Consider the following 21,058-nt stretch of genomic DNA (forward strand, 5'->3'; position numbering starts at 1 on the left):
TTTTGGGTGAACTAAATTTTGTCCACTGTATTTTTTGTTGGTTTTCATTAAACACCCCCTTTGAAATTAACAGGACCCCCCATTACCTCAGGTAGGGTGACCAGACGTCCTGAAAAAAAAACGGGACAGTCCCGAAATCTAAACTGTTGTCCCGAATCCCGAATGTGGCCCTAACTGTCCCGAAAATTATACTAAAGCAAAATCTTGTGTAGTTATTGTCTGATTAACATTAAAAACTGTCTGCGGACTCGGAGGTTGAGTCTCCCTGCAACCAGCCCCCACCGGCTGCTCATTGGCTGCAGCATCTATATATATATATATTTTTTTTTAAATCTATTTATTTATTTATTTTTGTGATCATTTTATTCCTATTCCAAATGCAAATTTTCTTTTACCGATCATCTATATAGTTGCTTTTGAGTAGGATTCACAAACACATTTTGTAATTTTTCTCGAAAGTAAATGTTAAGCAATTTTGTGTGAGTAAACACCGGTTCAGAACAGTATGTCTGTAAAAAACAAATGTATCTGTCCTCGTCAGTTAAAACTAGTCCCATCCGATTAGAGCTTAACAACCATCTCCTGTTAATTCATAAGAACAAACAAACAGACCTTACCTTTTCTCTCGCTTTAACCCCGAGTATAGGACGCCACTTTACTTACTCTCAAGGTCAGGCAAATTGGTCTATTGGGTTTGTGTGTGTCCCGTGTGTTTTTATACATATGTTATTTGTAAGGCCTGTTTTGTTGTGTGTTTCTGTTGAATTTTCTGTGTGAAGTCTGCTGGGATGAAGTGTGTGTGTGTGTGATCAGGTGTTCTATACACAGGGGCCGCCGCTGTACCCTGAGACATTATTCCCACACTCTATGTTTATCTGTCTGCCTCTGTCTGTTTCTGTCTCGGATACAGCCATGGGCAGCAATGCAAGATTTTTCTCACCCACTTGAGAAACACTCTAATCTTTTACATGAAACCCATGCACACTTCAGTTGCATGCAGGATGTTGTTGCATGATGTTTGTAGTGGTTTTTTAAAGCCAACATGAAATTGCATTCACAACCCATTCTACTTCAGTAACGTTACATACAGTATTTTAAGTGAAACAGCATTGCAATAATAATAAAAAAAAAAGTAAGGTTGAATGTTCATTAGGAATTGATTGGCTAGTAAAAAGGGGAGAGGCTGGATAATAAAATGACTTAGTGATGTCAGACGTACAGGAAAGTTGTTTCAGAGGCAGCTCTATATTTGTATTTTAATTATGGGGACAAAACATACGCAATACAATACAGTAATGACTGAGAAATGTACAAATAAGCATTCTTCAAAAGTCTAGTATCATATTTGATACTTGTATTTGCATTAACATGAGTAATCAAGGAAATGTAAGATGCTTCAGTCTAATAAGTGTTCACCTTGAAATATTGCTAACAATATAAAAATTATTCTTACTTAGCTTTTGACAGCAACCCACTAAAACTTATCTTCAAAATTACACAATAGGGCCTTTCGCACCACTTTAGTTCCAGAACTAAATGTACAGTACTAAAGTACTGGGATGATTTTGCATGGCATTCAATAAAGAAAACAAAGAAGAACAACGTTAACAACAGGAGGATGGAGGACGCTGTGATCAGAGCTGTGTTTTTGTTGTGTATCACTGGTTTCACAATAATGGACATAGAATGTCGATGTATACATAAAGCGATTGAAAGAACAGAAAGGAGTACTAAGAATCTCCAACGACAACTGGCAGTGCTACATTTGCTACAAGTGCCTGCACTTCAACGTTTGTCCAGCTATCGTTCATCATACGTGTGAAATAAATTGAGTCACTGTTTACAGTGTGTTTACACGTCATTTTAAATCATTATGGGTGAGGGCGTTTTCAAACACGTCTGGCCAATCAGTGTATATTTACATCACAAGTAGTACCATTTGTGTTGTTTAGACCCTTCTCCAGAGTAGGAGCTAATTTGGTTCTTGAAAATGCAGTCCAGTCCTAAAATCGCACCTAGTTCCAGCAGTGCGAAAACGTTCAAAAGTGGGTCCACTGTTAGTACTATGAAAAGGCTCCGGCAGTGCGAAAGGCCGTAAGGTTGGTGTTGAAAAATCTACTAAGTTCAAGTAGGTGTTATGGATGTTCCGAATGGAATATTAGCCTAATTGATACAATGCAAAATACACATACAAAAAGTATTATCACTTAATCAATCATAAGATATTCTATACTGGCTGTGCCACAATCTGAAACAGGCATGTTAATGCATAAGTTATCAGGTCACAGACAGATATTGTACCATTTAGGAGCATTGTGATCCATTTGTGGTGGAAAACTCAATAGTGGGGGATGAAAGATAGCTATTTATTCCACCTGCTATCTATAAAGCAACATCGCATTGAGAAAGGAAAGCAGAGAGACATTGAGGCCTTTAAAAGCCTGCTTCTATTTATAGCTGCTCTTGTGTTTGCTTGGAAGAATGCTCCATAAGGACAGAGAGAGAGAGAGACAGAGAGAGAGAGAGATAATGAGGGGGTGGCTAAATGGCAGATGGTGTGAAACTCAAATGGCAAGAGTTAAAGAGCATTGAGGATAAAGGGTTAATTTGGGTAACAGTTTGGGTAACAGTTTTAGCAGAGTGTTCAGTTTAGCAGACCAGACCATATGGAAAACCTGAGTTAGAGTTCATCCATTTTGTCTTAAGTTGTCCTCACTACTAAACAATAAATTAGTAGTTCTTGAAACCACCAGGTCTCTGAAGTGTTATTCTGCAGAATGGTTGGCTGATATTTTGGGGGCATGGAAACCACTTCTAAAGTATTCATACCTTTCAAGATATTTAATGATTTTTCTTTTTTCTTTTTTTGGGGGAATATGATTAATAGGGTCTAATGAAAATGCCCATTTTATACAGGAATGTGATCACTCGACAACGACTAATTTGCTCATTGAGCTCATTTACTCATAATTTTAAAAAATGCCACAAAATCAGAAAATGCTGCCTTTTGGGCAATGGCAACAGAAGCATCAAGTCCGTGAAACTCCTCAGTTATTCCCAGCTGTAATTAACTCAAGATTTACAATGGCTAATCGAATTACTGCTTGAAGCATGTGTTTCATTAGATAGTCCCATGCTTTTTTTTAATGATGCTCTGCACAGCCCAAAGCTGTGTTCTGTGCAACAGCTTGAAAGAAATGTATCCAGTTTGTGCCTGATGTACAGTACCTCTCTGATCCCAAAAGTTCGACCACATCACAAGGTCCAATGTCATCCTCAAACACCATCTTGCACAGCACCTTTTTGAATCCATCCATCTCAAGTCACATTAGTGCCCAGATGTTTCACTATTAGCAGATTGTCCATACAAACCATAATTTAGGATCTAGGACAAAAATGAAGTGGTCTGACACTTAAGTATTTCATTTGGGATGATCATATTGTTATACAATCTCCAGAAATGTTGCTGAAGGGCCACAGCCTGCAAAGTAAAGTTATAACTTATTTTAAACACAACTGCATGTAATACTGAATTAATCCTAAAGACCTTGGTTAGCTGTTGTGAATTTGTTTAATTAGAGTCATGGCCCTCTAGAGACAGAAATAAATAGCACTAGTGGGATGAATCATCTTTGCTTTACTGAACTGTCCAAGGTTCAGTGGATCTCTCATTCTGAAACCTTTCAATAGGTTTATCGACCACTGTTCACTTAGCAAACTTGACATTGATGCACTTTCAACCAAGTAACCGATTGATCAGCATGGTTGTGTGGCCTTGATTAGTTTGGACATTCCTGTCATTTGGTCATATCTCCCCCTTCATATCCTTTTGGCAGGTTGAATGTGCCTACTCTTCCTATCCTTAATGTTCAATCAACATTTCTAGTATGAGGGAGAGGGATTCAATTTTTAAAAGGAACCAGATTCAATTGAATCAAGATCTGATGAACCTTAGGATGAGTGTACAAAATTTGAAACAGAGAAAATAACTGAGAAAATGTTTGTATAAATGTTAGGTGTATGCCTAGCTAAGGAGATTGATCTTCTTTAGTCCTGGCCTAAAAACAGAGCTCTAGGTGCTGCATTTTGGACTAGCTGGAGTTTGTTTATTAATTAAGCATGCAGAAAAACCACTTAATAAGGCATTACAATAATCTAACCTTGAGGTCATGAATAGACAGCATTCTAGGTTATTACATGCAGAGTTTTTTTTTCAGAATTAAGCAGTAAGAACTTACTCTTCATCCAGGTTCTTAACTATGCATTCCATTATTTTTTCAAATTGGTATGTTTCTCCATGCCGCAAAGAAATATAGAGCTGAGTGTCATCAGCATAACAGTGAAAGCTAACACCATGCTTCCTGATGATATCTCCTAAGGGTAACATTTAAAGAGTGAAAAGTAACAGCCTTAGTACTGAGCCTTGAGGTACACCATATTGCAATTGTGATCGATATGATACCTCTTCATTCACTGCAACGAATTGATGGCGGTCAGATAGATTTGAACCATGCTAATGCACTTCCATTAATAAAAAAAGAAATAGTTTTCTAGTTTTTTTTTTCTAAGAAAGGAATATACCGGTATTTTTGAGGCTCTAGTTGAGGTTTTTTAATGAGAGGCTTAATAACAAGTATATTGAAGGTTTTAGGGGCATATCCTAATGACAATGATGAATTAATAATAGTCAGAAGAGGATCTATGACATGCATGTTGTTGGTTTAGATGATTTAATAAGTATATACAATTCTTCCTCTCCTATTGTAGAGAATGAGTGCAACTGTTCTTCAGGGGATCTATAGTGCACTGTCTGATGCAATACTGTAGAAAGTTACTGGGTTAACTAAGTTACATAGAGTTCAGAAGAAAAATGGTGGTTATGTTGTTTTTCCAGTCAAATAACAGTTTAATGAACTTGAAAACTGGATGAATACTTCTGTGAAGAATCAATCAGACCAAATGTATGCCAGATCTCTCAGAAAAGATTTGAATTAAAAGAATGAATGATTTGTTCACACATTGATTATAGCTGCTTCTCTAACCAACTCTCTAAAAATTTTAAGTGAGTACCAACTAAAGCAATTTTTCTGGAGTGGAAGAATTGATTACATTTTCAGGTGTTTGTGAATCTTGGTCCTGTATTTTATAACTCTGAATCGGTAACTAATGCATAATGCATAACTTTTGTTTACTCTGAGAAAACACTTTAACTGTGTTACTCATTGTCTTACAAATGTCCAAATGACTCATCTTCAAGATTTGTTGTACACAATCCTATGAATATCAACATCTTAAACTGTGTTCAAATTGATTAAGGTTCCAAAGTCAGCAGTCAGAAAATTTCAAAATATCTCATATATTTCTTATATTTTATTAAGACTGAATTATCTGAGGTATGCTGTCTCAAGGGAGTGGGTTTTATTTGAAAGCTGGTTGGGACATATATTCCAAGGAACCAGGTATTAACACAAACAGACACAGAAAACAATAAAAGAGCAACTAAAATTATAAAAACATAAATTAAGTCAAATGAAAGGGAAACAGAAAAGGCTAGGGCTTTGCGCATTAGTCATTTACAGTTGTCAAGAGTCCTTGGTTTGCATTAGTAGAAATATGCCTGACTCGTGCTCTCTGTACAAAAGAGAGCTTCTACCACATCTGAAATAATCAGGAACTGCAGCCTCTACAAGGACACACACAGCTACTAAATGCGTCATAAATGACCCTGTTTCATTTAAATTATTATGCATGATTATGATGCAGATTGATTGAGATATGGGTGTAAAATACATTATGGCTTATCACAGACATCTGTAACATTGTTATGTTCTTATTTGAGATGACATTTTGACATCTCTCTATGTTTCTCCTGTTACCTAATCTCCCAGTCGTACATTCCTTTGAGAGAGAAAGAGCAAGAAATAAAGGGAAAGAGTGCTGATATTTGTCTTTTCCTGTTTGATTCAAATTAATGAAGTCTTAGATTCCTCAGATCAGGTTATGAACTACCCTGCAAATGTTTGTCAGCATATTCTGAAACTTTTTTTCACTTAAAAGAGCAAAAAACATAAATAAGATCTATTAAAGCAAGTCTTATCTTGAATATATTTTAAAGAAAATGTAAGTTTTGTGTATTTTTGCTACTTGAAAATTAAAATTACCCCATGATTTAGTCACAATCAAGCAATTTACATATTACTTTCTACTTTTGGATTAATACAATTGGTGTTATATTAAAAAATGTCCTGGTTCTTCCAAGATTTATAATAGCAAGATTTTGGTCGAGATTTTGAAGCCCAAAAAAGGTGCATCCATCCATCATAAAAAGAACTCCACACAGTTCCCATGGGGGTTTATGAAGGTCTCTCTGAAGCGAAGAGATGCATTTGTGTAAGATATTCATACATTTAAAAAAAAAATCCATATTTAAAACTTTATAAACTGCAATCTCTAGCTTTTTATGTTAGTTGTTGTATGTGCGAAAACCAGGTTCCATTTCGATACTTCAGTCATACTGCGTGTGGAAAAGCTCCTTTTTTCCTCAATACTGAAGCCTATTTTCAATAATGCAGTGCAACTGCACTGCCATTGGTTTAATCTGTAAACTTGTTTAAACCAGTGACAGCGCTGCGCAGCTGCGCGAGCCTGTGATGCGATGCAGCGCGCCAAAGCCCACCAAAATCGGTGGGGCGAATGGCTATATAAACAGGCAAATCGCCAGAGGAAACCAGATCTTACTCTTTCAGCGACGACTTAACTTCGCTGGATCCTTACTGAACGCCTTTGCCTGGAATGAGCTCTCGCCGTCCAAGAGGAACCACAGTGGGCCAGCTGAGATCGCCGATTACCTCCAGTGCTCCTGCTAAGGAAGGGAGCCATATAAATAGTTCCTCCCTCAGAAAGTGGATCGGGGTTCTACAGACATAATACCTTTGTCTCCAAGAAAGATGGTGGTCTCAGACCCATCTTAGACCTCAGGCTTCTGAACCTCTCCCTCTTAAGATGCAAGTTCAGGATGTTGTAGTGATGGGATTTATGGCTCTTTGAGGGGATCCGGATCTTCGCGATCCGTTCCTTTCAAAGAGCCGTTCAAAAGAATGGCTCTTTTGGCTCTTTTTAAATATTTAGTCAGTTTTAAGAAGCCAGCTTGGGAGCATCTCAGTTTATCCTGGAAATAATCACTGGGAGGTATTATGAGGTGAGATTTGTAGTCAAATAATTAAAGCTCAGATATCACACACCAATATCTGAGTTTGAATTATTCTGAAATATTGATTATTACCTCATTTCTCATGTGTCGACTATATTCCATAGGGTTGCACAAATCCCTCTGCTTAGACAGTGACATCATTATTTTGATTTACCTTTAGTACAAAGTGTGTGTGTGTGTGTGTGTGTAAAACTACGTTGACTTATGTTATTCATACAATACCTACTCACAAATAAACATAAAAAACAAAGCCGGCTGCAATGAATTTCTGTGCAAAACAGCTTTTACTACAAACACTTCCACACAAGAACATTGTTATCACACAAGAACATTTTGATAGAAAACTAATTTTTTTTTTAAGTAGATAAAATTAGAATAAATAAAATGGAAATGTCTACATACTACATACTATTACTACTGTAAACTTGGCAAATAGGACATCAGCCCCTTCAAGTCAATGAACAATAACAAAGTGGGCTGCAATGAATGTCTGTGGAAAACAGCTTTTAGTGAAACATTTCTATACAAGTACAGTATCACAAAAGAACATTTTTAATGATTTTAAAATAAGTTTTAAATGAACACAAAATGCAATGTAAATGCATGCACAACTAATAACTAATATCATCACGCTATAAAGGGTTGGCCTGCGCTGGGTGCGCCCCTCCCCCTATAACTGTTCTGTCTCCTGGCGGAGCTCATTTGTATGAACACGCATAGGAAAAAAGAACGATAGAAAGAACGGCTCCTCTCCAGTCGCGACTCGGCTCCCATCGTTCATGTTTATGAGCCGTTCAAAAGAATCGGTTCGTTCGCGAACGTCACAACTCTAGGATGTTGACATTGAAACAGATCCTCATGCAGATTTGCCCAGAGGACTGGTTCTTCTCACTGGACGTGAAAGATGCTTACTTTCACATCCAGATAGTCCCCCATCACAGACGATTCTTGAGATTTGCGTTCGAGGGTGTGGCTTACCAGTCAAAGTGCATGAATGAGGCGTTTTCCCCTCTGAGACAGATGGGAATCCATGTTCTAGATGACTGGCTCATTCTAGCCCAGTCATGAACCAAGCTAGACCATCACAGATCCATGCTCCTGAGCCACTTAGAGTGCCTAGGACTCAGGATCAATTTTACCAAGAGTTCACTGCTCCTCAGCCAACATATCACGTTCCTGGGAGCAGTCTTTGACTTAGTCCTCTGGTAATTCAGCAGCTCGTGTCTTCCGCCAGAAACAAAGCCTGTTTCCCTATGAAGTTCTTTCAGAGGATGCTAGGGCTGATGGCTTCCGCCTCCCCAGTTTTACAGCTCTGCCTCCTACGAATCCAGCCTCTGCAATACTAGCTGAAACTTCGGGCCCCACCTTTTCACATAAGGGTCAACTAGGCCTGTCTGGCAGCCCTGGAACCTTGTGGGATAGTCGACGCTATCGCTCTGTGTTACTCCTCTATGGGCCTTGAGTGCCCCATAGGAATAAGAGCCCACTCCACTAGAGGGATGGCCTCTTCTTGTGCCTGGTCTAGTGGTGTCTCTATCAAGGACATTTGTGAGGCAGCCTCTGTCATCATGCCACCTCCAGGGAGCTAGCTCCCTCTTAGCAGTGTAGCGTAAAGGGTTCAACAGCTCCAGCCCTCTCACTTGTCCCCTGGACCAAAAGGTGTCCAAAGCCCTATTCGGACGGGACTAGTTTTACAGGGGGTCGTTAGAGAAATCTGCGTTTCACAGACGTACTTGGTGATTTTAATCCCGTCCGAATCTGCCACGTCTGTGTTTTTCTCACACAACCTCTGTGATAATTCCAGAGCAAATTACCTACTGTTTTTCAGCAAACTCAGTGATCCTCTGAGAAAACTAATCCCGTCCGAATGCGAATGTCTGTGATTGCCGGTGATATTTTATTTCACAACGCATTTCCTCATGTGTTTTGGCCAACGTGAATTACCGTAGATATTCTTACAGCGCAGATGTTTGATATATTTGCTTAACGGCAAATAAATAATATATTTTTTTAAATAAAATCAAGAGCAAGATCACGTAAACTGTTAATACCGTCTTATATCAGCATCAGGTAAGATTACTCACGTTCATTTATGCACTCAGTTACATAATGATTATGTACCTTTATGAAAATTAAACATACATTAGGTTTAGCCTACTACACACACACACACACAAAAGAAAACAAGTTAAACTAAAGGAACCACACATTAACATGGTTTTGCTATACTAGCCATTTAGTATTTATTGTGTAAAAATATACTAATGGCAATCATTCTGAATGAATTAAATGCACTCATACAGAGCGCGTGATCTCTGTGACGCCCAGATGCACAAAACAGACCCTCCCACCTCTGTAAAAAACACCCGTCCGTCCGTCCCGTCCGAATTGGTACATGAAAATCTTAGATATCAGGTGGTAAGAATCGAAACTCAAACGTAGTTTAGAAAACTAGTCCCGCCCGAATAGGGCTCAAGATAAGTCTTTTCTTTCCCTACCATGGTACAGCGCAGTTGAATTCGTTCCCCATATGCAGTATGAGTAAAGTATCAAAAGGTAATGTACTCAGTTACGAACGTAACCTCGGTTCTCTGAGATACGGAACAAGTACTGCGTTATATGCCATGCCATGAGGCTGCTGCTTCAGTGTCGGTGCTTCAGTCGTATGACCTGATTTCCTTTGGTGATTTGCCTGCTTATATAGCCATTCGCCCTGCCCATTTTGGTTTTAAAAAGTTTACAGGTTAAACCAATGGCAGTGAAGTTGCACTGCGTTATTGAATAGAGGCTTCAGTATCATGGAAAAAAGGAGCTTTTCCTCATACTCGTTCCATATCTCAGGGAACCGAGGTTATGTTCGTGACCGAGTATGTTTTGTTTACATCAAAGAAAAACCAGTCTCCTCTTGACTTATATTGAAATCCTTGTTTTGTACTTCCACTGTCATAAAGCTTCGAAGAGCCAGGACCTTTTTTAAATATAACTTAAATATAACTTCTCTTGTCAGTCTGTGTGCTTTGGTTGTGCTAATTTATGTTAAAGATACAATATTTAAGTTTTCACCACAAGAGGTTGCATTTTCAAAACGATAACAAAGGCGAAACTTGATGACGCTATGAAGGAGAATGAAACAACGGGAGATGTCGTTTTCACCATGCAGAGATGTCAGAATCATGTTCAAAGATGTAATTAATTAATTTTATTACCTGAACCATCCAAAGTTATTCAAACAGCGAAAAGATTATACAGAGAAAATTAGCAAAGAACATTTACATGTCAATGAATGTAAATGTTTAACTGATTTAAATCTAGAGCGAGTTTAAGCACTTTAAAAAAAAACCTACCCTTACAATCAGTAATGCTGTCTGTACAATGTTTGATCAATGAATCTCCTAATCATGCTCGTAGCCAGCAATGAAGTCACTGAGGTCCGGACCTCTGTATTTTTCCGAGATGTACTCTGAAATAATTGAAATAATTGCCCATAGTAGGCTATTAACTATTGCACAGCAACAAGATTAAACTTAAGCCTCCTCATCTGAGCTGCCTCAGCCTTCTGTCACTGTGACAAAAATATTTGAGATGACCAATCAAATCAAATTTTGCGGGCTTTATGTTCACAGAAGCTGCACAGCGTGAATTTCAGTGCCATGCTTCAGTTAGTGGCTATAAAGTGCGGAATGTAAGTAGACAAACATTTCATATCTGACAGCTGCTTTACAATAGAAATGTTAAAGGACTGACAAATAATCAGGAATGCAGAGTAATAAACCTTTACTAATTTTGCTATTTTTAATTGATGTGATGCATTAAAAAAATTAAGCCATTTTCATATAAGGCATTCACATAACGCATCGTCAAAATTATAGATACTTAGCATGGACTTTGATTTGGTGGTATGGTTCTGATCTGGGCAAAAACTCCCTGCCCCTAGAGTAAACAGAACAGAACATGGCAGATATCATTAATGTACTTAATTATATTTAAGTGAAACACTTTATTCAAGATAAAGGAGTCTTATTTGCAAGGAATATCAGAAAGCCAAATCCTGACTGTGGCGAAAGGAGGAGCTGGGGATGGAGGAGGGTCATTTGCTCCTGAGCGAGCTAAAAAGCTGCTGAATACTACTGAATAGAGCTTATATAGGAATGCTGCGATAGATGTCGTATTCCTATAGGTAAATATGATCAGCTGAGAATGCAAGCTTGACTCACATGACCTGCTAGAACTAACACTAATGCTTAATTCTTGGATTAGGAAACTCTGTAATTTGTTTAAACCCTGGCTACATCCCTGCTCCTTCTTACATCTACACTTTATTTATGATGAGAGAATTCACGAGAGAGCAGAATTAAGTGCACTCTGATGAAAACTCTGGTGTTTCAGCGATGACTCATCTGAACAACTCTGATCAGCCATTGCATGCATAAGTGCAACAGACTAATGTGTGTTCTGTGTTCTGCATTCCACCACCTAGAGGTGATCAAAATGACTTGGCATCGCTTTTCAGTGCTTGTGCAGCACACTTGGTTAAAGCACAGACAAATAATTGTGCTGCAATATTGAGCAGATCTAAATTTAAAGGTGCATTTAAGACTTTTTGTTTCATTTTCATTTTATTTGCAACAGCTGTTGGATTTAATTTATCTGTACAACAGCATTTTTGTCCACGGCCTAGTCCCAAATACTGTACCTAAACCCTTGTGGTCTTTCTCCGAGTCCACACTTTCTTGGCGTAATGCCACTTTAACTGTCTGGAAATAGTCTGCTGCAGAGCTTGCCACAGTGTGGACTTCGCAAAGGTGCGCATCGAGGGTGCATAGCTTTTATTTACAATGTATGTAGTGACACGCTTGTGTTTTATTATTTACATTAAATCACAGAAGAAAAAAATAATAATTAAACTTTTGCGCTTTACAACATGTTCAGGTTTTTGTTAATGTTGTCATGGGAATATTTCATTAAACCATGTTTTACCATGGCTAGTAAAAAATATCAATGGCAGAGAAATTAATCTGACCTAATTGGACAGTTAGTACACTAACAGAGTAACAGAGTAACACAGTGTCCTTTAAAGACGCAGCTATGATGTAGTAGTATATCCCAAAGCTTCCATATTCCGCTACATACTCAAAAGTATGTACTATTTCTTCACAAAAAGAATACATACTTTTAGGGCAAAGTTTAAGAAGGTGAACTGGGACGCAGCACACATGTGACCACCAGGTAAAGCTATCGTCTGATAAGTCAGTCTTATAAAGTATTTGGCTCTGTGCAGGCTCTGACGCACATTAGATGATGCTGTCCTTGGATAGTAAGCCTCTGAACTCTGCCAAATTACCTTGCTATCAACCAGCGACTTTAGAGGCAGCAAGCTTAAGCCAAATGGTGTGGGACTTTATGATAATGGCTTTATTGCTGGGATTGGTAGACCTTTTACAGCCAGACCCGAAAGGCATAAAGAGGGGATGAAATTGATAAGATAATAGTTATTTTAATAAGGTTAGAGGTTGCATAGAGTTTTAAGAGCGGAGAAAGTGCAATCAAACAAAAGCATCACAGTCTCTTATCTTGCACTTGTCTGGAATAAACACTTATCAACAGTAATTGAAGATCCTGATATAACATTTTGTGTCCAAAATACATCAACAGGCAATAGATTCCCTTGCGCGCGCGCACACACACACACACACACACACATATATATATATATATATATATATATATATATACTTCGATTGAACTGAATGTAATATCTCATTTTATTGCCTATTTACAATTACATGAAAATGTATTATAGTTTTAATTTATAATTTGTATTAATAAGTACTAATTAGTAGTTACTTAAAGAGTAGTAACTTTTTTACTGACTTATGTAGAACTTATAAGTGCATCTTTATACGTAATTTCATTATATTTGTCTAATATGGGTAGAGGGTATTGTAAGCTAAAATATACTTTAATTGCATTTGTTGAAACTTGTTTGTCATGTATTTAAATATATTTCTAATTATAGCTTATTAAAGCTCGACAAAATGTTATTACGGTAAACATAATGATTTCATTTATTTGAATAATATATTGCTGTAGTTTGATTGCTGCAAAGCTAAAAGCAGAATGGTGATCATGTTTCATCATGTCAGTTAATGGAACGTTTTATGGTCAGAAGGAGATATGAAGTAGGAATATGAACAGAATGCAGCAGAAAAACCCATGACACTGATATGTTTCCAGGTTTTGCATGATTATACTTTCCACAGAGGCTTGAGGGCAAACACAGGGAAAACAAGACGGATGAGGAACACTTGTGCATCTATAACTAGCTCATATGACTCCAAGAAAGCCTGGCAGCAGAGAACTACTGCAAATTACTGGTATGGGTAGCTCTAATGGCCACCGTGATGCAAGGGACCAGGTCCAATTATATTCATTAAAATAAAAAAATAAAAATACATAACTGTACATAAATACATTCAATTGTATACACAAAAGCAATGTAATGGCCTTATATCTCCTGAAATTTGTTTGTCCAATAAATCAATCAAAATTATCTGAGGCTTAGAGCATCAGCTGGGAAACAAAATCAATATACAAACAGTTCAGTCGGAGTTCATTAAGTTCAAGCACTAATTAGTCTGTGGGCCAAATTATAGGCCTGAGAATACATTCAGGGCTGATATCATTACACAATTGAGACACTTTAGTCTGTATTTTAACCAAAAACCTCCCACACCACAAGCACAACTTTACCAAGTCATAAACTTTTAGCACTACATTGGGCATAATAAGTCATCCTTTTTTATAGGATTCAAATTATAGACTTAATATAGATTGTAGTCAAGACAATTTGCCTGCCTCAAATAACTTTTATTACCACCCACAGAAAGCAGCAGGTAAATATTATTTTAATTAAGTGATGTTTGTGTACATTTACTAGTGACTGTGGGGCAGCAATAATTCATCAAGTCACACTGTATAAGTAAGCCCACCTTAAGCATTTTAAAGAGTTGATTAAAGATCCTTAAATGCTCCCAGTTCCATTCCAAGTCGATTGTGGGTTCATTTGATTTAAAGTAAAAATTTGACACAGGTACAGACAGACATTTGATTAATACAAATAATAATGTCACAGGCCATGTGAAGCAATATCAGCATTTTTTCCACACGTGCTTCAGTAACGGTGGCAGCGTTAGAGGACGTAGCGTCTCGTTATTAAAAATTAAAACGTTTTTAGTTGTTAAGTGATTAAAATATTTTTGTGCTTTTAGTTAAAAATAATAACCCTGAAATAATTGCAAAACAATGCTTAGATGGGTGGTACATGTCAAAGTAACATCCACATGGATGGGAGAAAATTGCCCAAAGCAAAAACATGATTCATCAGACCAGGCTACCATCTTTCATTTTATGGTTCAGTTCTGATGCTCATGTGCACACTGTTGGCACATTCAGGTGGGTGAAGAGGGGTCAGTAAGGGCACCCTTACTGGTCTGCAGCCCCATATGCAACTAATTTTGATGCATTGTGTATTCCATCAGAACCAGCATTAACTTATAGAGCAGTTTGGCCTACAGTATGTTGTCTGATTGGACCACACGAGTCAAGCCTTAGTTTGTTTTTGGACTCTTACATGTGATATTTATATTTTCCTTGCATGTTGTCTTTGACGCCACAGCTCAGGATAGACACAAGTGCAGGGTTTGCAATTGTGTGTGTTCTTGTATGCCATCAGCAACTCGTTTTCCTGCAGCTCTTCAGTGATTATTCACAAGGTATTCAGTTCAGATGGTTGGTTAATTGAGGACCCGTTAAGCAAAGATGGTCACTTCAAATTATTCATTTCATTTTATTTTATTTTATTTTTTTCGGTCTTGCATCAGATGTTTATATAAATGAGAACATTAATGGTTAGTTGTGACCAGATGTCCCTGTTCTTCTGGGCCAGTCTTCTTTTTGGTTGGACCTGTCATCAGAAATGTTCCTAATGTTTTACCGTGCGTTCAACACATCCTGCAAAGTGAAATAATAAATAATTTACTAGATATTGTTTAACAAACATGCTGTTTAAAACATAGCAAACATGCTTGTTTAAATAAAAATGTTTTAATGTTTAAAGCACAATGTCATTTATACAGATTATATATATATATATATATATATATATATATATATATATATATATATATATATATATATATATATATATATATATATATTTAATGGTCAAAAAATATATTTCCATTATAGATTATATGGTTGTTCTAGTGCAACTTCACAAAATCAGCAAAGTGTATGAAAAAAAAAAGATATATAATAAATATATTTTGTATTTCCTAAATGTATTTTAATATTAGAAATGTATTCTCATGCCCTTTCTAGTACATTTTGGCATTTAAAATTTTTTAACCAAATACATTTTCAGTTTATATATTTTCAAAAATATATTTTCAATGTGAACATTTTTCCGTAATGCTCTGTTTACATTAGATGTTTTAAATATTTGGAAAGGGTGTCATCGCATACAGATTGTTGTTTCTGTTTCATCTTTATGAGTGAAGTTTATTGAGGCCTTTGAGAAACTAATCTTCAGTTAAATACTGAAATCCAAAATAATCATCCTCTGGAATACTTGATTCTGATTGGTCAGTGGTGTCATTTCTGTGGTCAAATCTTTTTAGAACTGTTTGTCCTGCAGAGCTGCACAAGATGTTTCATGTATCACTCTGCCGTATCTTTCTCCACACATATTAAAATTATGTGAACTCAAATTACTCATTCATGTCCATTAAGTCATAAATGAAAACAAATTTGCCGATAAAATATCTGCTTCCTGTCAGAGTTTATTTCTCATTACCTAACCATCTGACATTATCCCTCACATAATTCATTCTTTCTCAAACAGTAGTTATTTATTTATTACAATTTAATAGGCAGTAAACAGTGCAACACAGTATGCAGTAAACTATTCCATTCTGAAAACAGCCAGCAACTGCAGCACTGTCCAGTTAAAGCTATAGTGGGCCAAGAGATGGGGGGTAGAGACGGAGAGTAAATGCTGCAGAGGTCTGAACCCCCCTCCCCATCTGTGTCCATGTCCTACCAGCACTGCTACAACATTACATAACACTACTGCAGAGAGAGAGAGAGAGACTCACTGCTACTGTCATCCAGGGAGGTAATAAATCACACAGACTATCCACACCTTTCCACATCATGTACATACAGTCATTTCACACCATTATCAGCCACATTTTGGAGTAGAACCAAACATAAATAGACTACTACTGCATGTTCAACATTCATACAATGATCTTTTTTTGTGTGTGTGTGACGCATATGACGCATATGAGGCTGTATTGTGTGTGATTGTATGGATTGTACGTCCATGAGACACACCTGTGCAACACAAAACGTTTTACGTCAGCATCTGTGAGGAATGTTTGTTTGCATATTTACAGATGAAGAAGGACATGAGTGTGTGTGACAGCCGCAGTGTGCGACTGTGTGTGTTTATTTGATTTCATAACTAGAGCCAGTACAACCCTGAGGCAAACTGAAAATGAAAAGGGGATTCCTCTGTGTGCTGATGAACAGAGGAACGTGTTGTGGAATGAATAGCAAGTCATTTACACAAGCACCACTTCTAAATCACCTTGGGAACCTTCTGTTGGAGACCGAGAGGAAACATATACCATTAAGAATAAATAACAATCAATGTCCTTAAGAAAATGTGGGCAATCCTTTAGATACCCACAACGTATTGCACAAGTAAACAGAATTTACAGGGTAACTTTTTGTAATTATTGTGTACCTATTCAGTACACTGGGGGAAATATTTATTTGATCCCCTGCTGATTTTGTAAGTTTGCCCACTTACAAAGAAATGAAGGGTCTTTAATTTATTGGATAGAGACAGAATACAAATAGAAAACAGCTAATTTAAATAGTAAAAATATTTCACAATATTACTGCTTTTGCTGTATTTTGGATCAAATAAATGCAGGCTTGGTGAGCAGAAGAACTACGTTGTAGCATGGACTTTCTTTCTAAATGCTGTACTGTGATATGTTTTATCCTATCATAAAAGAAATGATGCTATGCAGTTTAGAAATAGTTATTTGCTTAGCCTATGCCTTTAAGATGTTGTAACGGTTTAAGATTAAAACTGGAGATAGATTAATTTGCTTTAATGAAGGAATAAATCAGCAGTTATTCATATGTGTTCTAATAGAGGTTGCTACAAACGTGAGTAATTTATTAGGAGTAAAGTTATTTTCGTTTGTTGCTGATCCTGTATTATGAAGCTCCACACTTTCTGGTTGGAAGAAATACGGAAGTCTCTACTGCCTCAGAGAAAACAAAGGTAAGAGCGATGTTTTATATTGCTTTTGCTTGTGGGAAACAAAGATGTGCATAGAGGTTTTATGTTTTTAGGTTTTATTTCTTTAGCCAGAATAATTATCCATACACTAACCCGATTCCAAAAGTTGCAACACTGTACAGATTGTGAATAAAAACAGAATGCAATGTGGAAGTTCCAAATTTCAATATTTTATTCAGAATTCAACATAGAGGACATATCAAAATGTTTAAACTGAGAAAATGTACCATTTTAAGAGGAAAATAAGTTGAGTTTAAATTTCATGGCATATCAACATATCTCAAAAAAGTTGGGACAAGGCCATGTTTACCACTGTGTGGCATCCCCTCTTCTTCTTATAACAGTCTGCAAACATCTGGGGACTGAGGGGGAAAGTTGATCAAGTTTAGGAATAGGAATATGGTCCCATTCTTGTCTAATACAAGCTTCTAGTTGCTCAACTGTCTTAGGTCTTCTTTGTCGCATCTTCCTCTTTATGATGCACCAAATGTTTTCTATGGGTGAAAGATCTGGACTGCAGGCAGGCCATTTCCCAGAAAGAGACGACATCTGGATGGGAGCATATGTTGTTCTAGAACTTGGATATAACTTTCAGCATTGATCGTGCCTTCTCCAGATGTGTAAGCTGTCCATGCCACACGCACTCATGCAACCCCATACCATCAGAGATGCAGGCTTCTGAACTGAGCGCTGATAACAACTTGGGTTGTCCTTGTGCTCTTTAGTCCGGATGACATGGCGTTCCAGTTTTCCAAAAATAGCTTCAAATATTGATTCGTCTGACCACAGAACAGTTTACCACTTTGCCAGTCCATTATAAATAGCACTCTGGATTGTGATCACCGACAAGGTTTTCTGGAAGTATTCCTGAGCTCATGTTGTGATTTCCATTACAGTAGCATTACTGTTTGTGATACAGTGCAGTCTAAGGGCCCAAAGATCACGAGCATTCAGTATGGTTTTCTAGCCTTGACCGTTATTCACAGAGATTGTTCTAGATTCTCTGAATCTTTGGATTATGTTATGCACTGTAGATGATGATAACTTCAAACTCTTTGCAATTTTTCTCTGAGAAACTCCTTTCTGATATTGCTCCACTATTTTTTGTCGCAGCATTGGTGGAATTGGTGATCCTCTGCCCATCTTGACTTCTGAGAGACACTGTCACTCCGAAAGGCTCTTTTTATACCCAATCATGTTGCCAGTTGACCTAATAAGTTGCAAATTGGTCCTCCAGCTGTTCCTTATATGTACATTTTACTTTTCCGGCCTCTAGTTGCTACCTGTCCCAACTTTTTTGGAATGTGTAGCTCTCATGAAATCCAAAAAGAGCCTATATTTGGCATGACATTTCAAAATGTCTCACTTTCAACATTTGATATGTTATCTACATTCTATTGTAAATAAAATATAAGTTTATGAGATTTGTGAATTATTCCATTCCTTTTTTACTCACAATTTGTACAGTGTCCCAACTTTTTTGGAATGGGGTTTGTATATTTATACTGTATATATCAAAAGTTTTTTGAAGTGGTGGTGGAGTGGTGGTACCTAAAGTGTCTATAACAGTTTCTAAATGCTATATATAAACTTGAAAAGTCCTGCTCCACTTTTATTTGGTTGAACAGTATTATCGGAAGAGGGAAGTCAAAATAATCAAGAACAGAACAACTCAAAATACAGGAAGAGAAACACAATGGCCAACACATGTGAAGGCAAACACATTCTACATTTCAGTCTGGTTTTGCCTCTGTTTAGGTAAGAGAACAGTACTTCTATTGATGTGCTCATTTCTAATAGTTCCTGTTTAGAATTTAGCAAATAGCGGATTTTAAGCTAATGCTTTCAGTTGCTTTATGTGAAGATTTTATGTTTTATGTGAAGTGACTTATTCTTGGACATAACATTTTGTGCATCGTTTGTTTAGGTGTTGAAAGCTACCACAATTGATCAAACCATGTATTAACTATTCAGACTGGAAGATCTGTCAACCTCCCATGTCATTATGACAAGAAATACACAAAGCAGAAGAAATACTGGTTCTCAGAGATTGATAAATCTAGTACATACACAAACACAACAGAGCAGAAACAGTATTTGATCATCCTGATCAGAGTCTCTTTACTGTGACTATGAGAAACCTGCAGAACAAACACAATGGACATTATTATTGTGTTGTGGAGACTGGAGAACAACCACAGATAAATGCTATTTATGAGTCGTATATCAAGATTCAATCTGGTAAGTTTTAATATCGTTCTAATGTTCCGTTCTCTTCATTTTAAACTCTCTCCATTTTTCCTCATCTATTTTATAATCTCAGATGACCGGTGTGTGTGTGTTCAGCTCCTGATGCGTCCCTGAGAAGCAGCAAATGTGTATCTGGATGTGAAGGTGGTGATAAAAGTGTTCAGTGTCTCTGGATATCAGAATATGCTCAAACAGTGGTGCAGAATTAAAGATGGGAGCTGGTTCACAGTGGGGAGGACTGAAACATCCCAGAAATCATCAGTCCAGATCAGTGATGATGACTGGACTGAGACTGACTGATTCTGGCTGGTACTTGAGAGGCACTGAATCCTGTTCATCTCACTGTAACTGAGAACCAGGTACAATTTTTTTCAATTTTTTTGTCTGCAGACATAACAGGCAAGTGTTAGTATTTAATCTGTTCTATGTAAATGGATTTCCTTTATCTTTGTGAAGTTATACATTATATTTGTCTCTATATTTGTTTATTTCATGACTATGGGTCATTTCCTCATTGCTCTTGTGATAATCTTGCCTTTCTCCTCCTTTTTGTCTTTGCAGAATTGAAACCGTGATTTTCAAGAAACCTAATAATGAAACAAAAGACACAGAGGAGCCACAAAAGTACTACACATGTATTGTTATAATAAAATATTTAAGGCTTAGAATCCAATTCTAAAACCTTTGAAATACATTTAACAAAAGGGCTTTCCACGCTTGAAATATTTAATCATGATTCATTAAACACTGGACGATCTGAATCATTTGTTATCTTGTAAGACACTTTATAATTTATTCATGATTAAAGTCACCATGAAACGTAAGTAGCAATTATCTGTTTTTCTTTACTGTGACGTCTATCAGAGTGAAATGGCATCTGAAATGAGAGGGCAGGGCTTGATTTCATCCATTGGGAACTGATTGGATCGTTTGAAGTTGGGGTGTTGCTAACAAAATGGAGGCAGATCTGAATGCCAGGTTGCAGTAAGTTGTCTGGGGATTTCTCTCTTCTGGATTCACAGCTGACAACCTTGATAAACATAACAGAGAACGAGACACTGCCTGAATGACTGAGCGCATCCTCCATCAGGCTAAAGGGGTCATATGATGTTGCTAAAAAGAACATTATTTTGTGTATTTGGTGTAATGCAATGTGTTTCTGTGGTTCAAGGTTCAAAAAACACATTATTTTCCACATACTGTACATTACTGCTGCT

At 37.1% G+C, this 21,058-nt stretch overlaps 1 long non-coding RNA gene across 1 annotated transcript; it reads left to right on the forward strand.

The window, feature by feature from the left end:
* The first annotated feature begins 19,175 nt into the window (after positions 1–19,175).
* On the forward strand, positions 19,176–20,940 carry LOC127934691 (uncharacterized). The gene is made up of 4 exons (XR_008147876.1): positions 19,176–19,349; positions 19,519–19,832; positions 19,938–20,200; positions 20,403–20,940. It is a non-coding gene; the product is annotated as an uncharacterized LOC127934691 (long non-coding RNA).
* The last annotated feature ends 118 nt before the right edge of the window (positions 20,941–21,058 follow it).

This window comes from Carassius gibelio, chromosome A18 (assembly GCF_023724105.1).
Source record: "Carassius gibelio isolate Cgi1373 ecotype wild population from Czech Republic chromosome A18, carGib1.2-hapl.c, whole genome shotgun sequence".
Classification (NCBI taxonomy): Eukaryota; Metazoa; Chordata; class Actinopteri; order Cypriniformes; family Cyprinidae; genus Carassius; species Carassius gibelio.